At 42.6% G+C, this 27,454-nt stretch overlaps 1 long non-coding RNA gene across 3 annotated transcripts in view; it reads right to left on the reverse strand.

The window, feature by feature from the left end:
* LOC132401672 (uncharacterized) overlaps positions 1–27,454 on the reverse strand; it is a 145,325-nt gene that overhangs the window by 69,668 nt on the left and 48,203 nt on the right. For 2 of the 3 annotated variants that reach the window (XR_009514661.1, XR_009514660.1), the window contains exon 2: positions 2,073–2,134. The exons of the other annotated variant lie outside the window; for it this stretch is intronic. This is a non-coding gene — a long non-coding RNA (uncharacterized LOC132401672). The remainder of the gene's footprint in view (positions 1–2,072; positions 2,135–27,454) is intronic. 3 annotated transcript variants of the gene reach the window in all.

The raw sequence follows: 27,454 nt of genomic DNA on the forward strand, positions 1-27,454 counted from the left end.
CTTAGATCACCAAGGCTATGGACCATGTGTAGTGAATGGGAGTAGTATAGGTAGCCATTTGGAGTTCATAGTGGGCTGAAAGGCCTGTGATTTTGTGGCTGATGACAAAACAGTAAAAAGGCTGAAGACAGAAATCTGAAGATGAAGGCCAGAAGATCAAAGCTCCAGGGTAGCTTGTCCAGAGGTCAGAGGCTCAATGTCTGCAAGTCTTGGCCAGGGACTGGAGGCCCAGAAGTGACCTAAGCTGAGGTTGGAGGGGTCTGTAAAAAGTTTGTGCATTCTCCGCATGACCACATGGGTTTCCTCCAGATTCCTTCCACATTTCAAAGGTGTACAGTTAGGGTTAGTAAGTTGTGGACATACTATGATGGTGCAGGAAGTGTGGTGGCACTTGCAGGCTACCCAGTAGAACCCTCACTGATTTAATTTGACACAAAATCAATTTCACTGTGTTTTGATGTACATGTGACAAATAAAGTTAATCTTTAATCTCTTTCTCTTTTAAGAAGCTTGTTTAGTTGTCGCTTGTGTTATTCTGTCGAGCATTATGGGTATGCTGCGTTGGTACTGGAATGTGTGGCAACACTTATGGGTTGCCCCAGGACACCCTTAGGTGTGCTGGTTGTTAACACAAATGATGCATTTCATTGTGTTTCAATGTACATTTAATAAATAAATCTTAAACTGAATCAAATGACCTCTATTCACTGGCTAATCAATCCAAATTATTAACTGCATTTCTCTCTCTCTCTCTAGATTTCATTTTGGTATGTCACCAAAGAGTCTCATAAATTTCTACAGATGCACTGTGGACAGCCTTCTAACTGGAATGGAGGGGCTACTGCACAGGATCGGAAAAAGCTGCAGAAAGTTGTAAACTCAGCTAGCTTCATCATGGGCACTGATCTTCCCAGCGTCCAAGACATCTTCAAAAGGCGATACCTCAAAAAGACAGCATCCATCATTAAGGACTCCCATCACCCAGGACATGCTCCCTTCTCATTGCTACCATCAAGGTAGAGGTACAGGGGTCTGAAGACACACAACATACACAACATTTCAGGAACAGCTTCTTCCTCTCGGCCATCAGATTTTGAATGGACAATGGACCCATGAATACTAACTCACTATTTTTGTATACAGTATATATTTCTTATTGTAATTTGTAGCTTTTAAATATTCTGCCTAATCCCATTGAACTTGCTTGGTTCCTGTACCAAAGAAGGTGACTTCATCGGAACTTAATGACTACGGACCAATTACCATCACATCTCATGTAATGAAGGTGCCGGAGAGGCTGGTCCTGACTTACCTTGGACTGCAAGTGAGATCTTCATTGAACTCTCTACAGTTTGCCTACCAACCTCCTGTGGGAGTGGACGATGCCATCATCTACCTGTTGCAGAGATCTCACTCCCACCTGGATGATGCTGGTGGCATTGTGAGAATTACATTTTTTGATTTCTCCAGTGCCTTCAATACAATCCAGCCACTTCTTCTGAGTGAGAAGCTGCAAAGGATGGGTGTGGACAAATCCACTATTTCCTGGATTACTGACTATCTGACAGATAGCCCCCAGTTTGTACGGCTGGGTAGTTCTCTGTCTGAGATAGTGGTGAGTGGCACTAGAACACTACAAAAGACTATCTTTTCTCTGTTTCTGTTTCTGTTCAGACTGTCAGTACAGATCTGAGTCTTGTCACTTGCAGAAGTTCCCTGATGACTCTGTGGTGGTTGGATGTATCAGAGATGGGCAGGAGTCGGAGAACAGAGGACTGGTGGACAAGTTTGTGGAGTGGTGTGGAAGGAGTCACCTGCTCCTGAATGTGGCCAAAACCAGGGAGATGGTGACTGATTTTAGGAGGAAGAGGATTATGACGAGTCCTGTATACATTTTGGGAAAAGATGTTGGGTTGGTGGAAGAGTACCAATACTTGGGAGTTCACCTAGACAACAGAATTGACTGGAAAACCAGCACCAAGGCTGTTTACCAGAAGAGGATGACCAGATTCTATTTTCTAAGGAAGCTGAGATCCTTCAACGGGTGCAGCAGGATATTGGAGATCTTTTACCAGTCTGTTGTAGCGAGTGCAGTCTTCTTTGTGCCTTTATATTGGGGGAGCAGCATCGGTGCCTGTGAATAAATAAACTCATCAAAAAGGCCTTGGTTACAACACTTTTGAGTTACTGTCACAGAGGAGGTCACTAAACAGACTGTTATCCATTAGAGACAATCTGACCCATCCTCTCCATGTTCTACTGAATAAACATTGGAGCACCCTTTTGAACAGACTTATTAGCTTATTAGCTTTGCTGTCACAAGATCTCTGAAAATCTTTCTTACCAAATGCAAAAAGTATATACAACAATTCATCTCTGTGTGACAGGAGACACACATCATGGTACAATAGTCTTTGTTTTATTATTTCATTCATTATTATTGCACAGTATTGCACATCATTGCACATTAGTAAATTATTATTGTGTATATTATTATTCTCTACTTTATTATTAGTTAAGTCTGCACACTGCTTAGCATGTTTTAAATGTTGCTGCTGTAACGAAAGAATTTCCCACTTGGGATCAATAAAGTTTTTATTGTTATTATTATTATTATTATTATTATTAAACTGTGGATCTTCATACCCTTCCCATTCATGTAACTATCCAAATTCTCTTGAATGTTGAAATCAAACTCACAGGGGCAGCATGGTAGCATGGTGGTTAGCACAATGCTTTACAGTACAGGTGACCTAGGTTCAATTTCATCACTGCCTACAAGGAGTTTGTACATTCTGCCTGTGCCTGCACGAGTTTCCTCTCACACATCATTTGGTGGGTTAATTGGTCACTGCAAATTGTCCAGTAGATTAGGCTAGGATTAAATTGGAGGTTTGCTGGACTGGGCAGCTCGAATGGCTGAAAGGGTCTATTCCATGCTGTATGTCAGTAAATGAATCTACCACTTCCACTGGCAGCTCATTCCGCACTCTCACCCACCTCTTCACTCTACGAGGCACCCCTTCATTTTCCCCTTAAACAGTTCACCTTCCACCCTTAACCCATGACTTCTAGTTTAGTCTCACCCAACCTCAGTGGGAAAAGCCTGCTTGCATTTACCCTATCAATACCCCTCATAATTTTGTATACCTCTATCAAATCTCCTCTCATTCTTCTGCATTCTAGTGAATATAGTTCTAATCTATTAAATCTTTCCATATAACTCAAGTCCTTATGGCCTGGCAACATGGTTGTAAATTTTCTCTGCACTCTTTCAATCTTATTTAAATATTTCCTGTAGTAGGTGAACAAAACTGGACACAATACTCCACATTAGACCTCACTAACATTTCATACAATTTCAACATCATAACTCAACTCCTGTGCTCAATACATAGATTTTGTAGGCCAATTTGCCAAAAGCTCCTTTAACAACCATATCTATCTATGGTGCCACCTTCATTGAATTATGGATCTGTATTCCCACCACACTCCTCAGTGCCCCACTGTTCACTGTGTAAGGTCTATTAAACCTGATTCTGACTTCACTGTTCTCCGTTCAGCTTTCCCAGCCTTGACAGTATTTAGTTCTTGGCTTAAAATATGATGTATGCTTAAGCATGATTGTCTAGCTAGCTTGTCTACAGCAGTCAGCATTGCAGAGGAAGAGTTTTTATTTGTGTAATGCCATGAAAAGGATTGTGTAGGAGGAGGGAGGAGGTTGGGGTGACAACTGAGAAGTTGCAAAAATATTGTTCAAACTTACAGACAATTATATAACAGCGAAAGAATCTATTTGTAATTTCAAACCAAAGACCTGAAACAAACTTCTTCTGAATAGCAACCTGATAGTCCGCCAAGTTCATTCTCTGCATAGAGAACTGCATGGTGTAACTATCACAGCACTCAGGAAAACTATGAACATCTGGTTTATATATTGTTATGGCAATGATTTACAAAGAGATTTTAATTGGCAATGCTATTTGATCAGATTGCTGGTGTAATTTTTTGCAAGTCAGATGTGTGGTGGTGAGACGTAGCTGATTGTCAACAATGCTCTCTTTAAAATGAGAAGTTAGAAGTCACACAATGTTTAGGTAAATGATCCCATGATACTACACAATGCTTAGGCCCCACATAATACTGTAAACATTCTCTTTGTTCTCAGTAATCCATGTATCACAGCAGTGTTTTAAGAATCTCATTCCAATAGCCACAAACTATGCTCAGTTGTGGTCGATTCTTTATAGGAAGAATGTGGAAGCTTTAGAGAGGATGCAGAAAAGATTCACCAGCATCCTGCTTGGATTGGAAAGCAGGTCTTATGAGAATAGGTTGAACAAACAATGCCAGCACACCTTTTCTTAGATGAGAAGCTCAAAACAGTTCACAATATGCAAGGTGAGGCCTCGCCAGTGCTTTATAAAGCCTCAGCATCACATCCCTGCTCTTGTGTTCTAGACCTCTTGAAATGAATGCTAACATTGCATTTGCCTTTCTACCACCGACTCAACCTGCAAGTTAACCTTTAGGGTGTTCTGCACGAGGACTCCCAAGTCCCTTTGCATCTCAGATTTTTGGATTTTCGCCCTGTTTAGAAAATAGTCTGCACATTTATTTCTACTACCAAAGTACATGACCATGCATTTTCTAACACATATTTCATATGCCACTTCCTTGCCCATTCTCCTAATATGTCTAAGTCCTTCTACACCCTACCTGTTTCCTCAACACAACCTGTCCCTCCACCTATCTTCATGTTTTGGCAACAAAGCCATCTATTTCATCATCTAAATCATTGATATACAGTATTAAAATAAGCGGTCCCAACACCAACTCCTGCAGAACACCACCAGTCATTGGCAGCCAACCAGAAAAGAATCCTTTTATTCCTCTCGTTGCCTCCTTCCAATCAGCCATTGCTAACCGTGCCAATAACTTTCTTGTAATACCATGGGCTCTTAACTTGGTAAGCAGCCTCTTATGTGGCACTTTAGTTCATCTGCCATTGCTTTGTCCCCCATTATTATTTTCCAACCGCATTTTCTAGTGCAGATAATAAGAAGCAGAGATAGAATAAAGAGTCAGAATATTTTTCTGAGGGCAGAATTGTCTGATATAAGAGGGTATTATATTACGGTGATTATTACTGCATTTTAGCAAGTTGGATCATTTGGCCGTACTTCTACTAACTGCATATAAACAGAGCCTAAAGAGCAAGGCTCCAGAGATCAAGACAACCAAGGGGTGGTTGCGGGAGGCAAAGGAATGGTTATGGGATTGCCTTGAGTTAGTGGACTAGACCATGCTTAAGAACTCATCTGAGGACTTGAATGACTACATTAGGGCTGTTACAGACTTTATTAAAACAGCTGTAGCTGAGTGTGTCACCACAAAATTGTTCCGTGTTTTCTCCATCAGAAGCCCTAGATGAGCAATGAAATTTGGAAACTGCTGAGAGTCAGATCAGAGGTTTGGAAATCAAAAATGCTTCAAGAGATGCAGGTATATTCTCTGGAAATCCATCTCTTAGGAGAAGTTGAGGTTCTGGACTAGACTGGAATCAACGAAGGATGCATGACAGCCGTGGCAGGGTTTGAATGCCATAACCTCCTACGAAGTTCAATCTTGCGACATAGGAGACAACAGGACTTGACCTCCAGATGAGCTCAATGCCTTCTATGTTCGCTTTGATCACTGGAACAGGGAGGAACCATCACGCAGATTCATGATTCCCGATGACCCAGGATGCCTTCAAGTCAATGAATCCAAGGAAAGCATCGGGTCTGGACAGAGTATCTGGCTGAGTACTGAAGACCTGTGCTGTCTAACTGGATGGTGCATTCATGGATATCTTCAACCTCTTGCTTCAGTGGTGTGTGGTACCCACCTGCTTTAAGCAGGTTTCAATCGTACTAGTGCCCATGAAGAGCATGGGAACCAGTCTAAATGATTATTGCCCAATGGCACTTACATCGACAGTGATGAAGTATTTTAAGATCCTGCTGTTGAAGCGTATCAGCTCCTGTCTGAGTGCCAAATTGGATCCACTCCAGTTCACCTACCAAAGCAACAGGTCTAGAGCAGATGCTATCTCATTTGCTCTTTACTTAACCCTGGAACATCTGGACAGCAAAGATGCATACATTGGAATACTCTTTATTGATTACAGCTTGGCATTTAACACTATCATCCCCTCAAAACAAATCAGTAACATCCAAGACCTGGGACTCAATACCCCTTGTGCAACTGGATCCCAGATTTCCTCACTGGTAGATCTGATTGGCAAAAAACATCTCCTCTACAGTCTCCATTAGCACAAAAGCACTGCAGGGATGTGTACTTAGCACCCTGCTCTACTTGCTTTACACCTATGACTGCATGGCTAAGTACAGCTCCATCACCATATATAAGTTTGGTGATGACACTACTGTTGTGGGCTGTATCAAAGGTGGGGATTAATCAGCATACAAGAGGGAGATTGAAAACTTGGCTGAGTGGTGTAATAACAACAACTTCTCACTCAGTGCCAATAAGTCCAAGGAACTGATTGTAGACTTTAGGAGAGGGAAACCAGAGGTCCATGAGCCAATAATCATTAGAGGATCAGAGGTGGAGGGGGGGGGGGGTCAGTAACTTTAAATTCCTGGGTGTCACCATCTCAGAGGGCCTGGCCTGGACCCATCATATAAATATAATTAGGAAGAAAGCATAACAGTGCCTCTACTTCCTCAGGAGTCTTCAGAGATTTGGCATGTCATCAAAAATCTTGCCAAATATGTACAGATGTGTGGTGGAAAGTGTGCTGCTGGCCGCATTACAGCCTGGTATGATAACACCGATGACTTTGAGTGGAAACTTCTACAAAAGTAGTGAATTTGGCTCAGCACATCATGGGTAAAACCCTTCCAACCATTGAGCACGTCTACATGAAATGTTGCCATAGAAAAGCAGCATCTGTCATCAAAGAGCCTCACAACCCAGGCCGTGCTCTTTTCTCACTTCTGCCATCAGGTAGAAGGTACAGGTGCTTCAGGGCTCACACTACCAAGTCCAAGAACAGTTACTACCCCTCAACCATCAGGGTCCTGAACAAAAGGGGATAGCTACACTCATTTAAGGACTCTTTTATCTTGTTATTTCATGCTCATTATTTATTGCTGTTTATTTCTTATCTGTATTTACACAGATACAAGGGAATGTCAGAGGTAGGTGTTGTACATAGAGAGTAGTGGGTGTATGGATGTCATGGTCCCGATTGTTTATCCCTATCTTGCTCCTAATTTCAGTTGATTGTGCCATGGCTCTGACCATTTATTTTCCAATCACTTCTAATTCACTTTGATAACAGCACACCTGGTTTCCATCTAGAACTGTAGTATAAGAACCCCGGCATCACAGCCACTAGTCGCCAGTTCGTTGGTCTTTTTCCTGTGAGACAGCTACGTTCCCTGACCACATAGAACCGTTTGTTCTAAGTTTAGCTCCAGTTTCAAGGTTTACTTATGAGACTCTGCCTCTCTGAGTCAAGACTCCGTGTCAAGGCTCCATATCAGGGCTCCGTGTCAAGATCTCCCTTGTTTGCTGTTCTGCATTTACACCCGTGTAAGCATCCAAACTCAATCTCCATGCCTGTGCCCTGCATTTGGGTTTGAGCCCAACGCAACAGTGGAATGCACTGCTAGGGGTATCAGTAGAGGCAGATACATTAGGGAAACTTAAGAAACTCTTAGATACGCACCCAGATGCATATCTAAGATGGCCTTTTTTAAAAAAAACAATACCTTTCAGAGATTTACCATTTGAAACAATGCCTGGTTTCTACATCCGCAGTCAAATGAAGTTATCTATTTCTGTTCTGCTTTAAGATGGCATTCCTTTTATCCATGATTTTAATTCAGTCCAATAGGTTGAGCTACCTGATATTTTTGCTTGTCCAGCAAAATGGAGGCCTATGTGGGAGGGAAGGGTTAGATTGATCTTAGAGAAGGTTAAAATATTGGCACAACACAGTGGACCTAAGGGCCTGGTCTGTGCTATAGTGATCTACAGTATATTTTAATTCCTGTATTCTATAAGATTAAAAGCTTTTCCTCTTTAGGTGGTCTGATTGCATTCACCATTTTCCTTTCAAAATAGAAACCACAACTCCCATTTATATTGCATCTTTAACATAAGAAGAGGCACCAAGACACTTCATATGAGCGATACAAGACTGGGTTTAATATTAGCCAATATTATGCAAGGCAGAATATGGCAGCTGCTGTAAGTTCAACACTAGTGCCACAGTACATCTGCTGCAACCTCACAGATCCCATCATGCAGATTTAATCCTAACGTTGGCTGTTGTGTGTGTGGAGTTTTCATGTTCTCCCTGTGACCAGATGCGTTCTCCAATTTCCTCACACATCCCATAGGGAAGCCAAGTCAGTGTGTAAGTTGGAGTGAGAATCCAGGGGTATGACAGGGTAGATTGATGGGAATGCGGGGAGAATGAAATGAAATTAATGTAGGGGTTAGTGACAGAATGATTACTTACTGCTTGCTATAAGAAACCAAAGGCAAAGTAAAATTTATTATCAAAGTACGTAAATGTTACCACAAATTACTTTGAGATTCATTTTCTTGCAGGTATCTACAGGAAAATTAAGAAATGAGGCTTTATAAGGCAGTGGTGAGGCCTCACCTTGAGTATTTGAACAGTTTTAGGCCACTCATCTTAGAAAAGATGGCTGGCATTGGAGAGGGTCAAAAAGAGAGTCACAAGGATGATTCCAGGAATGAAAAGGTTATCATATGAGAAATATTAGATGGCTCTGGCTCTGTACTTGCTGAGATTTAGAAGGATGAGGGGGGATCTCATTGAAATCTTTTGAATGTTGAAAGACCTAGACAGAGTAGATGTGGAAAGGATGTTTCCCAGGGTGGGAGAGTCTAGGACAAGAGGGCACAGCCTCAGGATAGAGGGGCGCCCTTTCCAAACAGAGATGTGGAGAAATTTCTTTAGCTAAAGGCTGGTGAATTTGTGGAATTTGTTGCCACATGCAGTTGTGGAGGCCAGGTTGTTGGATGTATTTAAGGCAGAGATTGATAGGTCCTTGACTGGATGGCATCAAAGGTTACAGAGAGAAGGCCAGGAACTGGGGTTGAGAGGGAGATAGAAAAAAGGATCAGCCATGATTGAATGGTGGAGCAGACTCGATGGGCCAGATGGCCTAATTCTGCTCCTAAGTCTTATGGTCTTATGGTCCAAATACAATAGAATTTCTGACGACACTTGCATAGTGACATTTAAGGCTGCCCCAGCACATCTTCAGACTGTGTTGGTTGCTGACAAAAAGCAACACATTTCACTGTTTGTTTTGAAGTAAGTATGATAAGTATATATAGCTTGATATGATCCAAACTTTGCTTCACTTTCCACATATGTTGCCTGATCCTCTGGGTGTTTCTGTTTTTCAAAGTTTAAAGTTCAAAGTAAATTTATGACCAAAGTACATCTATGTCACCATATCCAACCCTGAAATTCATTTTCTAACAGGCATTCACAATAAGTACAAGAAATACAATAGAATCAATGAAAGACTGCATCCAAAAGGGTGGAAAAACAACCAATGTGCAAAAGATAGAAAACTATGTAAATACAAAAAGAAAGGAAAATATTAATAATAATAAATAATAAATATCAAGAACATCAGATGAGAAGTAATTGAAAGTGAGTCCATGGGTTGTGGGAACATTTCAAATATGGGGCACGTGAAGTTGAGTGAAGTTATCCTATTTGGTTCAAGAGCCTGATGGTTGAGGGTTAATAACTGTTCCTGAACCTGATGGTCTGGGTTCTGAGACTCTTGTACATTCTTCCTGATGGTTGAGGGTTAATAACTGTTCCTGAACCTGATGGTCTGGGTTCTGAGGCTCTTGTACGTTCTTCCTGATGGTTGAGGGTTAATAACTGTTCCTGAACCTGATGGTCTGGGTTCTGAGGCTCCTGTACCTCCTTCCTGGTGGCTGAGGGTTAATAACTGTTCCTGAACCTGATGGTCTGGGTTCTGAGGCTCTTGTACGTTCTTCCTGATGGTTGAGGGTTAATAACTGTTCCTGAACCTGATGGTCTGGGTTCTGAGGCTCCTGTACCTCCTTCCTGATGGTTGAGGGTTAATAACTGTTCCTGAACCTGATGGTCTGGGTTCTGAGGCTCTTGTATGTTCTTCCTGATGGTTGAGGGATAATAACTGTTCCTGAACCTGATGGTCTGGGTTCTGAGGCTCCTGTACCTCCTTCCTGATGGTTGAGGGTTAATAACTGTTCCTGAACCTGATGGTCTGGGTTCTGAGGCTCCTGTACCTCCTTCCTGATGGTTGAGGGTTAATAACTGTTCCTGAACCTGATAGTGTGGGTTCTGAGGCTCCTGTACATTCTTCCCGATGGCAGCAGAGAGAAGAAAGCAGGGCCTGGACATTGGGGGTCCTTGATGATGGATGCTGGTGTCCTGCGACAGCGCTCTATGCAGGTGTGCTCAGTCATGGTGAGAGCTTTACCTGTGATGGACTAGGCCGTATCCACTACATTTTGTAGGGTTTTCTGTTCAAGGGTATTGGTGTTTCCATACCGGGCCATGATACAACCAGTCAATACTCTACGCCAAAATCTGTAGATGTTTGTCAATGTTTTGAATGATGTGTCAATTCTTTGCAAACTTTTAAGTAAGTAAAGGTGCTAATATGCTTTCTTTGTAATGGCACTTATGTACTGGACCCAGAAAAGATCCCCTAAAACCACCAAGGAATTTAAAGTTGCTGACACTCTCCACCTCTGCTTTGGATACTATTGTGAGGAATGACCTCCCAGGGAATGCCACGGAGAACAGGTTACTGGCATTGAGCATAGGTCTGCGGTGCAGAAGGAAAAGTGGGAGAAGAGAAGATTGGTAGTGATAGGGGACTCAATAGTTATAGGAATAGACAGGAGTTTCTGTGGACATGAATGGGACAACTGGATAGTATATTGCCTCCCGGGTGCCAGGGTCAGGGTTATCTTGGATCATGTCCACAGCATTTTGGAGCGGGAAGGAGAGCAGCCAGATGTCTTGGTACGTATTGGTACCAATGACATAGGAAGGAAAAGCAAATAGGTCCTGAAAAGAGATGATAGGACAAAATTACAGAAAGTGGGTTAGGTATCAGTACATTAAGGATGCAGAATCAAAAAAGGTAGCAAATACAATAATGAAAGTGTTATACTTCAGTGCATGGAGTATAAGAAATAAGGTTACACTATTATAGATTGTCAGGTATAATGTTGTTGCCAACACTAAATTGTGGCTGGAGAATGGTTGTAGTTAAGAGTTAAATGTACAAGGTTACATATTGTATTGGAGGGATAGGAAGGTAGGCAGAGGGGGTGGTGTGGCTCTACTGGTAAAGAATGGCATCAAATCAGTAGAAATATGTGACATAGGATCTGAAAGTGTTAAATCGTTAGGGGCTGAGTTAAGAAACTGCAAGGGTAGAAGGACACTGATGGCAGTCATGCACAGGCTTCCCAAGAGTAGCTGGGATGTGGACCACAGATTACAACAGGAAATAGAAAAGGGGTATCAAAAGGGCAATGTTATGATAGTCATGGGAGAATTCAACATGCAGTTCAATTGAAAAAATCACGTTAGGAATGGATGTCAAGAGAGTGAGTTTGTTGAATTCCTATGAGATGACTTTTAGAGCAGTTTGTTGTTCAGTCTACTAGGGGATAAGCTGACTGGATTGGGTGTTATGTGATGAACCAAAGATGATGAGGGAGCTTAAGGTAAAAGAAGGTTCGATGTCGCTAACTCTGAGCCTCCGAGAAAAGCCGCTGCTACAATCTGCAACCTGGGCATTTCTGATGCTGAGGTATGTAGATGTTTCTAATGAGTGAACTGTCGCAAGGCTACGGGACCGGACGGCATCCCAGGTCGAGTACTCAGGATATGCGCAGCACAACTGGCAGGTGTGTTTACAAACAGTTTTAATATCTCCCTCTCCCAGTGTAGATCGCCCACCTGCTTCAAATTATCCATCACTGTCCCTGTACCAAAAAAGGCCAAGGTAACATGCCTGAATGACTGGTGTCTTGTCGCATTCACCTCAATAATAAGGAAATGCTTTGAGAAGCTGGTCAAGGATTACATTAGCAACTTGTTACCACCCAAACTGGACCCCCTACAATTCACCTACCAACACAACCAATCGACAGATGACGCAATAGCCACTGCTCTATATACTGTCCTTACACATCTGGAAAAGAAGGATGCTTTTGTGAGAATGCTGTTTTGGACTAAGGAATGGACTCCCTCACCTCCAACACACTGACTCTGAATACAGGAGCCCCTCAGGGCTGTGTACTGAGTCCCCTCCTTTACTCCCTGTATACCAATGACAGTATCACCACCCACAGCTCTAATCTGCTAATTAAATTTGCTGATGACACTACATTGATTGGCCTTATCTCAAACAATAACGAGATAGCCTACAGGGAAGAAGTCATCTCTCTGATACAGTGGGGTCAAGGGAACAACCTCTCCCACAATGTCGCAAAAACAAAGGAGCTGGTTGTGGATTACAGGAGGAATGGAGATGGGCTAACCCATATACAAATGTATAACCATATAACCATATAACAATTACAGCACAGAAACAGGCCATCTTGGCCCTTCTAGTCCATGCTGAATGCTTACTCTCACCTAGTCTCACCGACCTGCACTCAGCCCATAACCCTCCATTCCTTTCCTGTCCATGTACCTATCCAATTTTACTTTAAATGGCAATATCGAACCTGCCTCTACCACTTCTACTGTCAACCCCTATTGACATTAATGGATCTAGGGCCGAGAGGGTAAACAGCTTCAAGTTCGTCGGCATCCACATCACTGAGGACCCCACTTGGTCTGTAAACACCACCTGTGTGGTGGAAAAGGGCACAACAGAGCCTCTTTCACCTCAGACAGTTGAGGAAGTTTGGTATGGGCCCCCAAATCCTAAGAACTTCCTATAGGGGTACAATTGAGAGCATCTAACTGGCTGCATCACTGCCTGGTATGGGAACTGTACCCCCTTTAATCGCAGGACTCTGCAGAGAGTGGTGCGGACAGCCCAGCGCATCTGTAGATGCGAACTTCCCATGATTCTGGACATTTACAAAGATAGTTGTATAAAAAGGGCCATTGGGGACCAAGCCATCCCAACCACAAACTGTTCCAGCTGCTACCATAAAAGCCAGGACCAACAGGCTCGGGACAGCTTCTTCCACCAGGCCATCAGACTGATGAACTCACGCTGATATGAGTGTATTCTATATTACATTGACTGTTCTATTTATTACAAATTATTATAAATTACTATGATTACACATTTGCACATTTAGATGGTGATGTAACGTAAAGATTTTCACTCCTCAGATACGTGAAGGATGTAACAAATGAAGTCAGTTCTATTTTATTCAATTCAGTGATCACTGTATGATTGAGTTCAACTTGAAATTTGATAGGGAGAAAGTAAAGTCTGATATAGCAGTATTTCAGTGGAATTACAGTGGTATGAGAGAGCAGTTGGCCAAAGTAAATTGGAAAGAGCTGTTGGCAGGGATGACAACAGAGCAGCAATGGTCTGAGTATCTGAGAAAAATGAAGAAGATGCAGAATACATGTGTTCCAAACACAAGGAAATACTCAAATGGCAAAATAGTACAGCTGTGGCTGGCAAGGGAAGTCAAAGGTAATGTAAAACTTAAAGAGAGGGCATACAACAAAGCAAAAATTATTGGTAAAACAGAGGATTGGGAAGCTTTTAAAAAACTAAAGAGAGCAACTAAAAGAATCATTAGGAGGGAAAAGATGAAATATGAAAGCAAGCTAACAAACAATATCAAAGTGGATGGTAAATACTTTCTTAAGAATGTAAAAATAAAAGAAATGAGTGGATATAGGACTGCTAGAAAATGAAGGTGGAGAAATAATAATGGGGGACAAGGAGATGGCAGATGAATTAAGTGAGTATTTTGCATCAGTCTTCATTGTGGAGGACACAGATGTTGAAAGCTAAGGGGAAAGAGAAGTGAGTGCAGTTATTAGTATAAGGGACAGGTGCTCAAAAATCTGAAAGACCTAAGGATACATAAGTCATCCGGGCCAGATGAACTGCACCCTAAGGTTCTGAAAGAAGTAGTGGTTGAGATTGTGGAGGCATTAGTAATGATCTTTCAAAAAAAATCATTGGACTCTGGCCTGGTGCCAGATGACTGGAAAATTGCAAATGTCACTCCACTCTTTAAGGAAGGAGGAAGGCAGCAGAAAGGAAATTATAGACCAGTTAGCCTGACCTCAGTGGTTGGGAAGATGTTAAGAGTCAATTGTAAAGAATGAGACTATGGAGTACTTGGTGACACTAGATGATGGCTTTGTTACCAAGCTTGCAGATGATAAGATTGGTGGAGGGACCAGTAGTGTTAAGGAAATGGGTAAACCGCTGAAGGACTTGAACAGATTAGGAGAATGGGCAAGAGAGTGGCAAATGAAATACACTGTTGAAAAATGCATGGTCATGCACTTTGATAGTAGAAATAAATGTGAAGACTATTTTCTAAATGGGGAGAAAATTGAAAATCTGCGATGCAAAGTAACTTGGGAGTTCTTGTGCAGAACACGTGCAGGTTGAGTCAGTGGTGAGGAAGGCAAATGTAATGTTAGTGTTAATTTCAAGAGGTCTAGAATACAAGAGCAAGGATGTGATGCTGAAACTTCATAAGGCACTGGTGAGGCCCCACCTTGAGTATCATGAACAGTTTTGGGCTCCTCATTGAAGAAGAGATTTGCTGGTATTGAGAGAAGGTTCACAAGGATGACTCTGGGAATGAAAGGGTTCCTATATGAGAAACATTTGATGACTCTGGGTCTGTACTCGCTGGAATTTATAAGGATGATGGAGTTTCTCATTGAGACCTTTCGAATGTTGAAAGGCCTAGACAGAGTAGATGTGGAAAGGATGTTTCCCATGGTCTAGGACAAGATGGCACAGCTTCATGATAGGGGGCATCCATTTAAAACAGAGATCTGGGGGCATTTATTTCACTGACTCAGGTTTGCAAGAAAGGAAATTGAGGATCCAATTACAGAAGTAGGTACAAAGGCCAAAGACTTGAAGCTTGTTGATTAGTTTTGAGGGGAGGATGGAATTAAATGCTGAACTGTAGTCAATAAAGAGCATCCTGATGTATGCATCTTTGCTGTATAGATGGTTCAGGTTTAAAAGAAATGCCAATGAGAGCGTATCTGCTGTGGACCTGTTAATGGTGGGAAAATTGGAGTGGATCCAAGTTGCTTTTCAGGCAGGAGTTGATATTTTTCATCACCAGCTTCTCAAAGCACTTCATCACAGTATAAGTGTTCCTGGATGATAGACATTGAGGTACGTTACCATATTCTTCTTGGGCACTGGTATAATTTAAGGCTGCTTGAAGCAGCTGGGTAATCAGACTACCGAAGTGAGAGGTTAGAGATATTGGGGAACAATGTATACATGTTCTGGTTTAAGATGGTCCTAGTGAAGCACAGCAACACCTTGCTGGCAGCAAACACAACTATGAACTACTTTATTACTCACACTTTTTCTCAGAAACTATCACTGCAATCAATAGCCTGTATCTTCCCTTTCAGAGTCAAGCTTTTGAATTGCCTGTACAATCTGGCATTTTTGTGATGTCTACTGAGGTCTTGTATGTGCAGGACTGTTGCAGCATGGCATGTACAGACCAGATCAAGGCGGCGGGACGTGGGCCCGGATCTGGGAGCAGGGAATGAGCCAATGTTAGCACTTTGCTCAAGGCGGTGGGGCCCAGGCCCAATAGCATATCAGAGTGGCAGGGTTCGGGTCTGAGTGCAAGGAATGGCCCAAGGTTTCACTGATTTAAGTGCTGGGACAGATTGCAAAGGTCAGGGTGTCGGGGCCAGAGGTGAGGGACCGGCCAGTATTCAGCTTGCTGCTCCGTGAGGTTTACTCTTCACTGCACTGAACTGAGGCTGTGGCCTGGATCAGCTGTGACTGGCTTCGGGGCTGTGGACTCACTTTCATGAGCTTCAGGTCTGAATGTTATTTGTCTGTTTTTAATGCTTGCACAATTAGTATTTTTTTCTGCGGTTTGACAGTCTTCTTTTTTATTATCGGTTTCTGTTGGGTTGTATGTAAGCAAATGAATTTCAAGGTTGTATACGGTATACATACTTTGATAATAAATGTACTTTGAATTTTGAACAATTTGGCCAGTTGAGCAGCACAGGTCTTTAATACACGTTTTTTATTCTATAATGTCAAAGGAAAGCAGCCAGGCCCTCCATCACACCGGTGGTTATAAACTGTGTAACTGACCTTCTAATCAAAACTACAATGTTCCAAAGTGAGCTGAGCTGCAATCAAGATACGAAGGGACCTTCAAACTCTAGTTTCATAGCTCATACTGGTAAATTGGTTTATTAATGTCACATGTACCAACGTACAGAGAGAATCTGACCTTGCATACTGTTCAAGTACATTAATTCATCACATCAGTGCACTGAGGTAGCACAATTTACAACAATAATCGAATATAGTATAAAGTGTTAGAATTACAGAACAAGTGCAGTGCAAGCATATAGAAAGGTGCAAGATCATAATGAGGTAGATTGTGAGGTCAAGTGTCCATCTTATCGTACTAGGCAATTATTCAATTATCCTATAATTATACATTATGTTTAATCATTAAACAGAGGTAACACAACATCATAAAACATAGAACATTACAGCACATTGCAGCCTCTTTGGCCCACAATGTTGTGCCAACCTTTTAAGCTACACCGAGGTCAATCTAACCCTTCCCTTCCACACAGCCTTCCATTTTTCTATCACTGTGTGCCTATCCAAGAGTCTCTTAAATCTCACTAATGTATCTGTCTCTACCACCATCCCTGACAGTGTGTTCTACACTCTTAGCATTCTCTATGTAAAACAACCTCTAACACACCCCTTATACCTTCCTCCAAACACCTTAAACTTATGCCCCCTTGCACTAGCCTTTTCTGACCTGGGAAAAAGGTCTCCAGCTGTCTTTCTATCTATGCTTCTTATCATCTTGTACGCCTCTATCAAGTCACCTCTCATCCTCCTTTGCTCCAAAGAGAAAAGCCTGAGCTTGCTCACCCTGTCCTCTTGAGACATGCTCTCTAATACAGGCAGCATCCTGGTAAATCTCCTGTACACTCTCTCTAAACCTTCCACAGCCTTCCTCTAATGAGGTGAACAAAACTGAACATAATATTCCACATATGGTCTAACCAGGGTTTTATACACTACCCTGTTGCTCTTGAACTCAATCCCCTGACTAATGAAGGGCGGCACACTATATGCTGAATTGGCCACCCTATCAACTTGTGAATTTGATGGTAACTTGGAGACCCTAGCATATACCAATCAAGTCTTGACTGATAGTTACACTGGGGAATGGAGGCTTAATACATAATCTAGGTTGGCGGGGTGGAGATATGTCTCCACGTCTCTACCAAAGATTCCCTATTCTGTACTTTATTGTATGAGGGTAACTCCACCATGGACAGCTGCAAGCCCAGCTGTGAAAGGAACAAGATTGGGCATCTGGCTTGCAACCCCATCCTGTAAACCAACAGAAGCTCCAAAGACATCATACCAGGGAGGAAAGATCTTTGAAGATAGGCTGCATTTGGGGACAACTTGAAAGACTGGTCCAGGCCAATGAGCTGCTGTTGGCAGTCTATGCCCCAGTAGGAGTGATGGGCTTAACTTAATGTATAAGAATGCTTTTTGATAGCTGAATATATTGACCCTGCCAAGACCAAATGTGGTTTGGTCAGATCGAATATCTATTCAAAGAGATTAAATTGCCAACTAGCATGATTGTTGTATTGTAAATCAATTTAATGTAGGAATGCAATTATTACATTCTTTTTATGGCTCAGGAAAATAGACTCTGAAATTCCATTTGATAATAAAGGCTGCTTGATTAAAAATAACTTACCGAATAAACATGGAAATTATGAGAATGTAGCTGCCTTGACTGTCAATTCTGCTTTGAACAGACAGAATACTATAAGACATAGGAGCAGAATTAGGCCATTTGGCCCATCGAGTCTGGTCCACCAGCCAATCGTGCCTGATCCTTTTTCCTCCTCCTCAGCCCCACTCCCTGGCCTTCACCCCGTAACCTTTGATGCCATGTCCAGTCAAAGACCTAACAAGCTCTGCCTTAAACACACCCAATGACCTGGCCTAACTAACAGGCTATGGCAAAAAATTCCACAAATTCACCACCCTCTGGTGAAAGAATTTTTTCTACATCTCTGTTTCAAATGGATGCCCCTCTATCCTGAGGCTGTGCCCTTTTGTCCTAGACTTCTCCACTATGGGAAACATTATTTTCACAACTACTCTGTCCAAGGCTTTCAACATTTGAAAGGTTTCAATGAGATTTCCCATCATCCTTCTAAATTCTAGCGAGTACAGACCCAGAGCCATCAAATATTCCACATATGATAACACTTTCATTCCCAGAATCGTCCTTCTGAACCCTTTCCAATGCCAGTGCATCTTTTGTTTGATGAGTGTGGTGAACTACATATACCTGTCTGGACATGACCCCCCCCCACTGACTGCTCCTATGGCTCCTCCCACAGACACAGGTATAAAGGTGATTGAGGCCTGAGCCCTGCCCTCAGTCTCCAGGATGTAGCATGGTGGTCAATTACTGCTTGTTCTTTCTTCCAGTCAATAAAAGCCGATATCTCGCCTCCCATCTCAGAGAGTTATTGATGGTGCATCAATGAGGAGCCTGAAAATGTGCACAATACTCAAGGAGAGGCCTCACCAGTGCCTAGAAAGCTACAGCAACACAACCCTGCTCTTGTATTCTAGACCTCTTGAAATGAATGCTAACATTGCATTTGCCTTCCTCACCACCGACTCTACAATTAGAGAGGGATAGGAACAGACAAGTTAGAGAAACGTTTAATTGGAGTAGGGGAAATATGAGGCAGGAACTTGGAAGCATAAATTGGAAACAGATGTTCTCAGGGAAATGTACAGAAGAAATGAGGCAAATGTTCAGGGGATATTTGCGTGGGGTTCTGTGTAGATACATTTCAATGAGACAGGGAAAGGATGGGAGGGTATAGGAACTGTGGTGTACAAAGGCTGTTGTAAATCCAGTCAGGAAGAAAAGAAGAGCTTATGAAAGGTTCAAAAAACTAGGTAATGATAGAGATCTAGAAGATTATAAGGATAGCAGGAAGGAGTTTAAGAATGAAATTAGGAGAGCCAGAGCCAGAAGGGGCCATGAGAAGGTCTTACCGGATAGGATTAAGGAAAACCCCAAGGCATTCTACAAGTATGTGAAGAACAAGAGGATAAGATGTGAGAGAATAGGACCAATCGAGTGAAACAGTGGAAAAGTATGTATGGAGCCGGAGGATATGGCAGAGGTACTTAATGAATACTTTGCTTCAGTATTCACTATGGAAAAGGATCTTGGCAATTGTAGGGATGACTTGCAGTGGACTAAAAAGCTTGAGCATGTAGATATTAAGGAAGAGGATGTGCTGGAGCTTTTGTAAAGCATCAAGTTGGATAAGTCACTGGGACTGGATGGGATGTACCCCAGGCTACTGTGAGAAGCGAGGGAGGAGACTGCTGAGCCTCTGGCGATGATCTCTGGCATCATCAATAAGGATGGGAAAAGTTCCAGAGGATTGGAGGGTTGTGGATGTTGTTCCCTTATTCAAGAAAGGGAGTAGGGCTAGCCCAGGAAATTATAGACCAGTGAGTCTTACCTCAGTGGTTGGTAAGTTGATGGAGAAGATCCTGAGAGGCAGGATTTATGAACTTTTGGAGAGGTATAATATGATTAGGAATAGTCAGCACAGCTTTATCAGGGGAAGGTTGTGGCTTACGAACCTGATTGGATTTCTTGAGGATGTGACTAAACATATTGATGAAGGAAGAGCAGTAGATGTAGTGTATATGGATTTCAGCAAGGCATTTGATAAGGTACCCCATGCAAGGCTTATTGAGAAAGTAAGGAGGCATGGGATCCAAGGAGACATTGCTTTGTGGATCCAGAACTGGCTTGCCCACAGAAGGCAAAGAGTGGTTCTAGATGGGTCTCTCTGCCCATCTCACAATCACTCCTTGCCTGCTCTCCATCTCCCTCTGGTGCTCCCCTCCCCCTTTCTCCCTAGGCCTCCCATCCCATGATCCTTTCCCTTCTCCAGCTGTGTAACCCTTTTTCCAATCAACTTTCGAGCTCTTGGCTTCATCCCTCCCCCTCCTGTCTTCTCTTATCATTTTGGATCTCCCCCTCTCCCTCCCACTTTCAAATTTCTTACTATCTTTCCTTTCAGTTAGTCCTGACGAAAGGTCTCAGCCCGAAACGTTGACTGTGCTTCTTCCTATAGATGCTGCCTGGCCTGCTGCGTTCCACCAGCATTTTGTGTGTGTGTTGTTTGTACTGTATTTCATTTGCCACCTTCTTGCCCATTCTCCTAATCTGTTTAAGTCCTTCTGCTGCCACGATGGCCACTTTGATCGTTTTGCACTAAAATGGGCTTTATTTATTCTGATTATGTTTTGTTATAATTTATGACTAATTAATTTATGTTTTTGCGCATGGATGCTCTGTGCCAGTGATGGTCCTGTAAGTAAGTATTTCATTATTTCTGTGCACTCATTGTGTGCAGATGACAATAAACTTGATTGTGGCTTTGACCTTCCTCCAGCTCCTTCGCCTGACTCTGCACCTGAATAAAAATTGAGTTGCCTTAGACTAGAGGACATTCATTTTTTATTTAGAGATATAGTGTGGAACAGGCCCTGAACTCTGAACTCTGACGCTCCAAGGTGTAATAGTGTCACTCTAACCGTTACACTACTGCCATAGTTTTAAGGTGAGGAGTAAGTGGCTCAGAGAGGATCTGAGGAAAATAATTTCTTCTGGGGCAGGGTGTGGTATTGGACTCTGGAATACTGTCAGCATGGACAGTCATGAGCACCAGAACAAACCATTTAGAAAATATTCTGCACATTTATTTCTGCTACCAAAGTGCATGACCATGCATTTTCCAACACTGTATTTCATTTGCCACTTTCTTCTCATTCTCCTAATCTGTCTAAGACCTTCTGCAGCCTGCCTGTTTCCTCAACACTATCTGCCCCTCTACCAATCTTCATATCATCTGCAATCTTGGCAACAATGCTATCTATTCCATCATCTAAATCATTGATATACAGCATAAAAAAGTGTCCCAACACCATTCCTACCAAGCACTACTAGTCACTGGCAGCTAACCAGAAAAGGATCCTTTTATTCCTTTTTGTTGCCTCCTACCAATCAGCCAATGCGCTAACCATGCCAGTAAAGTTCCTGTAATACCATGGGCTCTTAACTTGGTAAGCAGCCTCATGTGTGGCACCTTGTCAAAGACCTTCTGAAAGTCCAAATATACAACATCCACTGCATCCCCTTTATCTACCTTTTCTCTCCTCACAGAATTCCAACAGGTTTGTCATGCAAAATAGAGGGACATCCTTTTAGAAAGGAGATGAGAAGGAATTTCTTTCACCAGAGAGTGGTTAATCTGTGGAATTCTTTGTCACAGGTGATTGTGGAGGCTGAATAATTGGGTATATTTAAGGCAGAGGTTGATAGATCTGTGATTAGTCAGGGCATGAAGGTATATGGGGAGAAGGCAGAAGATTAAGACTGAGAGAGTAAATGGATCAGCCACGATGAAATGGTGGAGCAGACTCAATGGGTCAAATGGCCGAACTTTGCTCTAATATCTTATGGCCTATGGTTTTTATAAAACTCAGGTTGTGCTGCATCTGGAGTATTGCATACAGTTCTGGTCACCCCACTACAGGAAGGATGTCGAAGTTTTGGGGACGGTGCAGAATTGGTTTACCAGGATGTTAGGTACTGCTAAAGGATTGCGGCCCGAAACATCAACTGTACTCTTTTCCATAGATGCTACCTGGCCTGCTGAGTTCCTCCAGCATTTTGTGTGTGTTGCCTGGATTTCTAGCACCTGCAGATCTTCTCTCATTTGTTACCAGGATGCTGCCATGATAAGAGAGCATGTGATATAATGAGAGATTGGATAAACTTAGGTTGTTTTCTCTGGAGCAGCAGAGGTTGAGGGGAGTCCTGATAGAAGTTTATAAGATTATGAGAGCCATAGATAGAGTAGAGACAGTATCTTTTTCCGAGGGTTGGAAAGTATAATCAAAGCTCAAAGTTAAAAGTTCAATATACATTTATTATCAAAGTATGTATACATTATACAACCTTGAGATTCATCTCCTAACAAAATAAGGAAACCAAAAGAGCTTGTATAAATGAAGACTGTCGAACACCCAATGAGCAGAGAAAAAGAACACATTATGCACATAATGACCGCGAGCAAATAGTGTTCATACCTGAAGTCCGCTAAGAGTATCCTGTAGTTCAGTGTGAGCCAAGTTGAGGAGAAGCAACTTGAACCAGCCTGTCCCTCATCTCAGGTGAGCTTTTCAATCTGGCCTGGTACCTAAGGGTTTAATCGCCTCAACGCACTCTGGGGCCAGGACCCTGCCTCCTTGATTCGGCCTGTTGCCAACCTTTCCGGTTCAGCACGGCACTTAAATCTCTAACCAAACATTGAGTTCAGTCGCCTCAATCCTCGCTGGTGCCTGGACCCCATTGTCTCGATTCGGCCCTTACCTGACTTTTCTGATTTGGCCTTGCGCTTAAGCCTCCATGCAAACATCGAGTTCAGTGGATTTGGTATGCCTTGGTGCCTGGACCTCACTGTCTCAATTCAGCCTTCGGCACGGCATTTAAAATGATCGAACCTTGAGTTTTCCTTGCTCTCAGCGATGGGTCTGCTGCTTCTCTTTGCCTCTGTCCTACCACATCGAATTGCCTTCAAGTCCAAAGGGAAGTTACAGACTATTACTTGCAAGGATTGTTTGTCAGAAAAAATATGTTTAACAAAGTATTGAGTTGTTTTCTTTGTTTCATTGGCCACCAGCCAGAAGTCCCTGAGGTTCCACCAGCACCATCTGGTTGTAATACCGAAGGCATGCATTTAAGGTGAGAGGGGGTAATTTCAAAGGAGATGAGAGGGCAAGTTTTCTACTCAGAGTGTGGTGGGTGCCTGGAATGTGCTGCCTGGGGTGGTAGAGGCAGAAACATTAGAGACTTTTGAGAGTTGTTTAGATAGGTACGTGAACGTGAAGAAAATTGAAAGATAAGGCAGAAGTGATTAATTTAATTGGCATTTTATTTCTAATTTAATTGGTTTGGCACTACATTGTGGGCTGAAGGGTCTGTTCTTGTGCTGTACTGTTCTATGTTCTATGCTCTAATACCCAGTATTTTTCTGATCAATAGGAAAATATTCATAAGAATGCTGCCTGAAATGGAGGGCTTATTAAGAAAGATTGGATAGGCTGGGACCTTTATTCTCTGAAGCAGAGGAGGATGAGGGAAAGTTTTTAAAAAGTTCTTAAAATTATAAGGGTCTCTTGTTGTGCTATGTGATTTAATAATTGGGGTTTAAATAAAGAAGTTTTCACTGAAATTTAAATAGGAATCCACTAACAAATATATCACAGATGTCACCATCAAACATCCCCATTCCAGAGTTCGGGACAAGGATTCTGATACTTAATCAGGATCAGCTGCTTCTATCAAATCAATTCAAAGTCAAGTTTATTGTCATATGCATAGGGCGACATAGTAGCATATGAGTGAGTATAATGCTTTACAGTGCTATTGAACCAGATTCAACTCCTGCTCCTATGTGTAAGGAGTTTGTACGTTCTCCCCATGACCATGTAGGTTTCCTCCCACATTTCAAAGATTAACACACCACTTTACAGCACAGGCAGCCCAGGGTCAATTCCCACCGATGTCTGTAAAGATTTTAATGTTCTCCCTTTCACCCTGCGGGTTTTCTCCTGGCACTCTGGTTTCCTCCCGCAGTCCAAAGACATGCCGGTTGGTAGGTTAATTGGTTATTGTAGAATTCTCCCATGATTAGGCTAGGATTAAATTGGGAGATTGCTGGGTGGTCTAGCACGAAGGGCCGGAAGGGCCTTTTCTGCTCTGTATCTCAACAGATCAATAAAAAATAAATAATTCATTTCAACTTCACCACATGGGTCCATCAACCCATTCCCCAGATGCTTATCTACTGTGTCCCTTCAAGGTTCAAGATGCAAGATTGTTCAGTGTCATTTCCCATACACAAGTATAAAGGAAAACAAAATATTGTTACTATGGATCCAACACAGCACAAAAAACTCACGATAAGATATAGAACACAATAATTACAAAAATCACAATAAATATTAATATATGATAGCTTAAACTCATAATTACATAGATTGGCTGTATGTCCATAGAGTGACAGTGGGCACAGGAGTGTCTGTACATAAGGTGATTGACTGGAAATGATAAAGTAGAGGTGTTTGGGGGTGTGTAGGCATGGTTAGTGGGTGGAGGTGTTGATCAGCCTTACTGCTTTGGGAAAGTAACTGTCTTTGAATCTGGTGGTCCTGCTGTGAATGTTACCTAGACTAACAGTCCATGAGCAGGGTGAGTGGAATCCTTCTTGATGTTACTGGCCCTTTTCCAGCACATTTCTGTATATATGTTCTTGTTGGTGGGTAGGCGGATAGTTAAATCTGCATTGGGCAGCTTGACTATCCACTGTAGAGCCTTCCTGTCTGCTGCAGTGCGATTTCCATACCATGCAATGATGCATGTTAGGATGCTCTCTACTGTGCATCTGTAGCAGGACTGCATTCTTGGTTCAACTTTGCTATCCCCCCTTCCCCTCCCCACCTGCCACCATCTGACCCAACACCACCTTTCCCTACCCGGCTCCATCTGTCCATTGGTTTGCCCTTCCTCTTCTATTTCCATCTATCAGGTTCAGATTTATTTATCATACATTCATCAAGACATACAGTGAAATCTATCATTTGTGTTAGCAATCAACACAATGTAGGGATATGTGGAGGGCCGCCCACAAGTGCTGCCGTACATTCTGGCGCCAACACAGCGTGTCCACGATATTTAGCAGAACAACACCAGCAACAACAAAACAAAACAAGAACAGCAAAACAATTCCCTGTCCCACCCTCTCACCCACCAATGATACATTCAGATGGGCCACTGGGTCTTCAGTCCTTGGCAATGGATTCTTAGATTTGTAAACATTGGACCTCTAACCTTCTGTACTGGGCCTGTCAACCTCTGCCTTTACACCCCACTTTCTGCACCTGGCTCCATCTGACCATTCTCTCCCCCATCTTGTTCCACCTCTGTCTCAACCTTCTCTGACTTCTGGAGACGAAGGTATTCCAGCAACACCCTCAGTCTTGATGAAGGGTCTTGACCCAAAGTATGATCCCTCTGCCTCCACAGATGCTCTCTGACCTGTCTGGAGCATAAGCTTAATATAACTCCAGATTCAAGCATCTGCAATCACTTGTGTCTCTAAATAATAGGATTCCACCACAATAAAGCAACACCAACTCTGATGGATAGGTTATATTATCTGGATGCCTAACTCACATCTCCCCAGATAGATCCTTTATTCCCAGTTGAAGAAAGGTCAGTGAGCCCCTGGTGGGCAAACACTTCAAAGATAAGATCAAAATCAGCCTGAAGGAATTCTACATTACATCTAAAAATGGGGAAGACATCACACTCAGATACACCTGGAGCAGTCTGTTCAAGAGGGAGCTGTGCTACATGAGAGTGACTTCCACTATGCTGTAAAGAACAAGTTGCAGCTGTGAAAGGAGAGGCTGAAAACCAAAAGACCCAACCACTGACCACAGACACCACTGACTCTTACCCACACTGCACCAGAACATGTAGATCCTTCTATAGTAACCATACGGCCCTCCAGTAGACAACCCCTTAGGGAGAACACCTTACTTGACCCATGTGATTTCACTACTATAATGGCAGGATTCCTCCAGCAGCACCACAGCCTTGTCATGGCTCAGAAGCTTATGTGCCTCAATTACCCAGAGAGCTATGCAGTCTGGAGTCAGGGCTTTATGCTTTGGTTCTTGGTAGGGTCCTCCGTGCCAAACAGGTCAAAGAGTAGAGGCCAGACTAAGAGTTGTCTACCATTCGTCCAGGTTCGGGGGCTCAGTTCAGGGCTAACAACCCCGACTGGTAAAACAGAACTGTTACAAAAACAGCAATGAAGAATTATTCTACATCTGAGTACCATGGTATTCCTGAGACTCCACCAGGACTTGCATGACTGACCATAGTGCAAACCGAGCAACTGACACAACGAAGGAAGCCCTGAACATTGCCAGGGATGGAGGACCTTCGTTGATGCCCTGAATACCTGTGGTGCAATGGGCAGTAGCTAGGTATGGCAGGATTAGAATGGTTTTTACCCAGAGAGACACAAAACCTGCATGTTTCTGATAAGAGAACACCTGATTTACAATATTGCCGGGTTTGTTCTGCGCAGTGATCAGTAGGAGTCCAAAGTCAAAGTTCAAAGTAAATTAATTATCAAAGTTAATTTTATTTATTTATTTTATTATTTAGAAACACAGTGCAGAACAGGCCTTTTCTGTCCAATGAGCCACACCGCCCAGCAACCCACCTATTTAACCCTAGCCTAATCACAGGACAATTTACAATGGCCAGTTAACTTACCTGTATGTCTTTGGAATGTGGGAAGAAACTGGAGAACCCAGAGGAAACCCAATTGCTTGTGGGAAGAATGTACAAACTTCCTTACAGAGGACCTCGGAACTGAACTCCAACAGCCCAAGCTGTAATAGTGTTGCACTAATCGCTACACTACTGCCCCAGTACATATATGCTACCTTGAGATTAATTCCCTTGCAGGAATTTACAGGAGAAGAAAGAAATACAATAGAATTTATGAAACACTGTACATAAACAAAGATCGACAATAAACCATTGTGCAAAATAAGACAAATAGTGCAAATAAAAATAAATACTGAAACCATGAATTTTAGAGCCAGTTCTTTAGGGTTCATCATCCCACCCTTCCCTGTCCTCGCCCCAACCGAAAAGGCAACAGGTATCATGTCCTCCAGTGAGAAAGGCCAGCTGGGTTGTAGATTCCTGCCCAGGCCTAGTGCTGCTTCAGGCTGGAGAAGAAGGTATTCATTAACTGAATTCTTCAATAGCTAACTTCTCAAAATAGAAAAACTATGTAATGCCATAAACTTCTGAAAAGGCCCCACCCCCACTCATGTCTTAAATCAAAGTTAATACAATACAAAACCAATCTGTGCCACAGTAGCATTGCGGCACTATTACAGCTTGGGGCATTGGAGTTCACAGTTCTTTCCTGGTGTCCTTTGCAAGA

The sequence above is a fragment of the Hypanus sabinus genome, chromosome 11 (genome assembly GCF_030144855.1).
Source record: "Hypanus sabinus isolate sHypSab1 chromosome 11, sHypSab1.hap1, whole genome shotgun sequence".
NCBI classification, from domain to species: domain Eukaryota; kingdom Metazoa; phylum Chordata; class Chondrichthyes; order Myliobatiformes; family Dasyatidae; genus Hypanus; species Hypanus sabinus.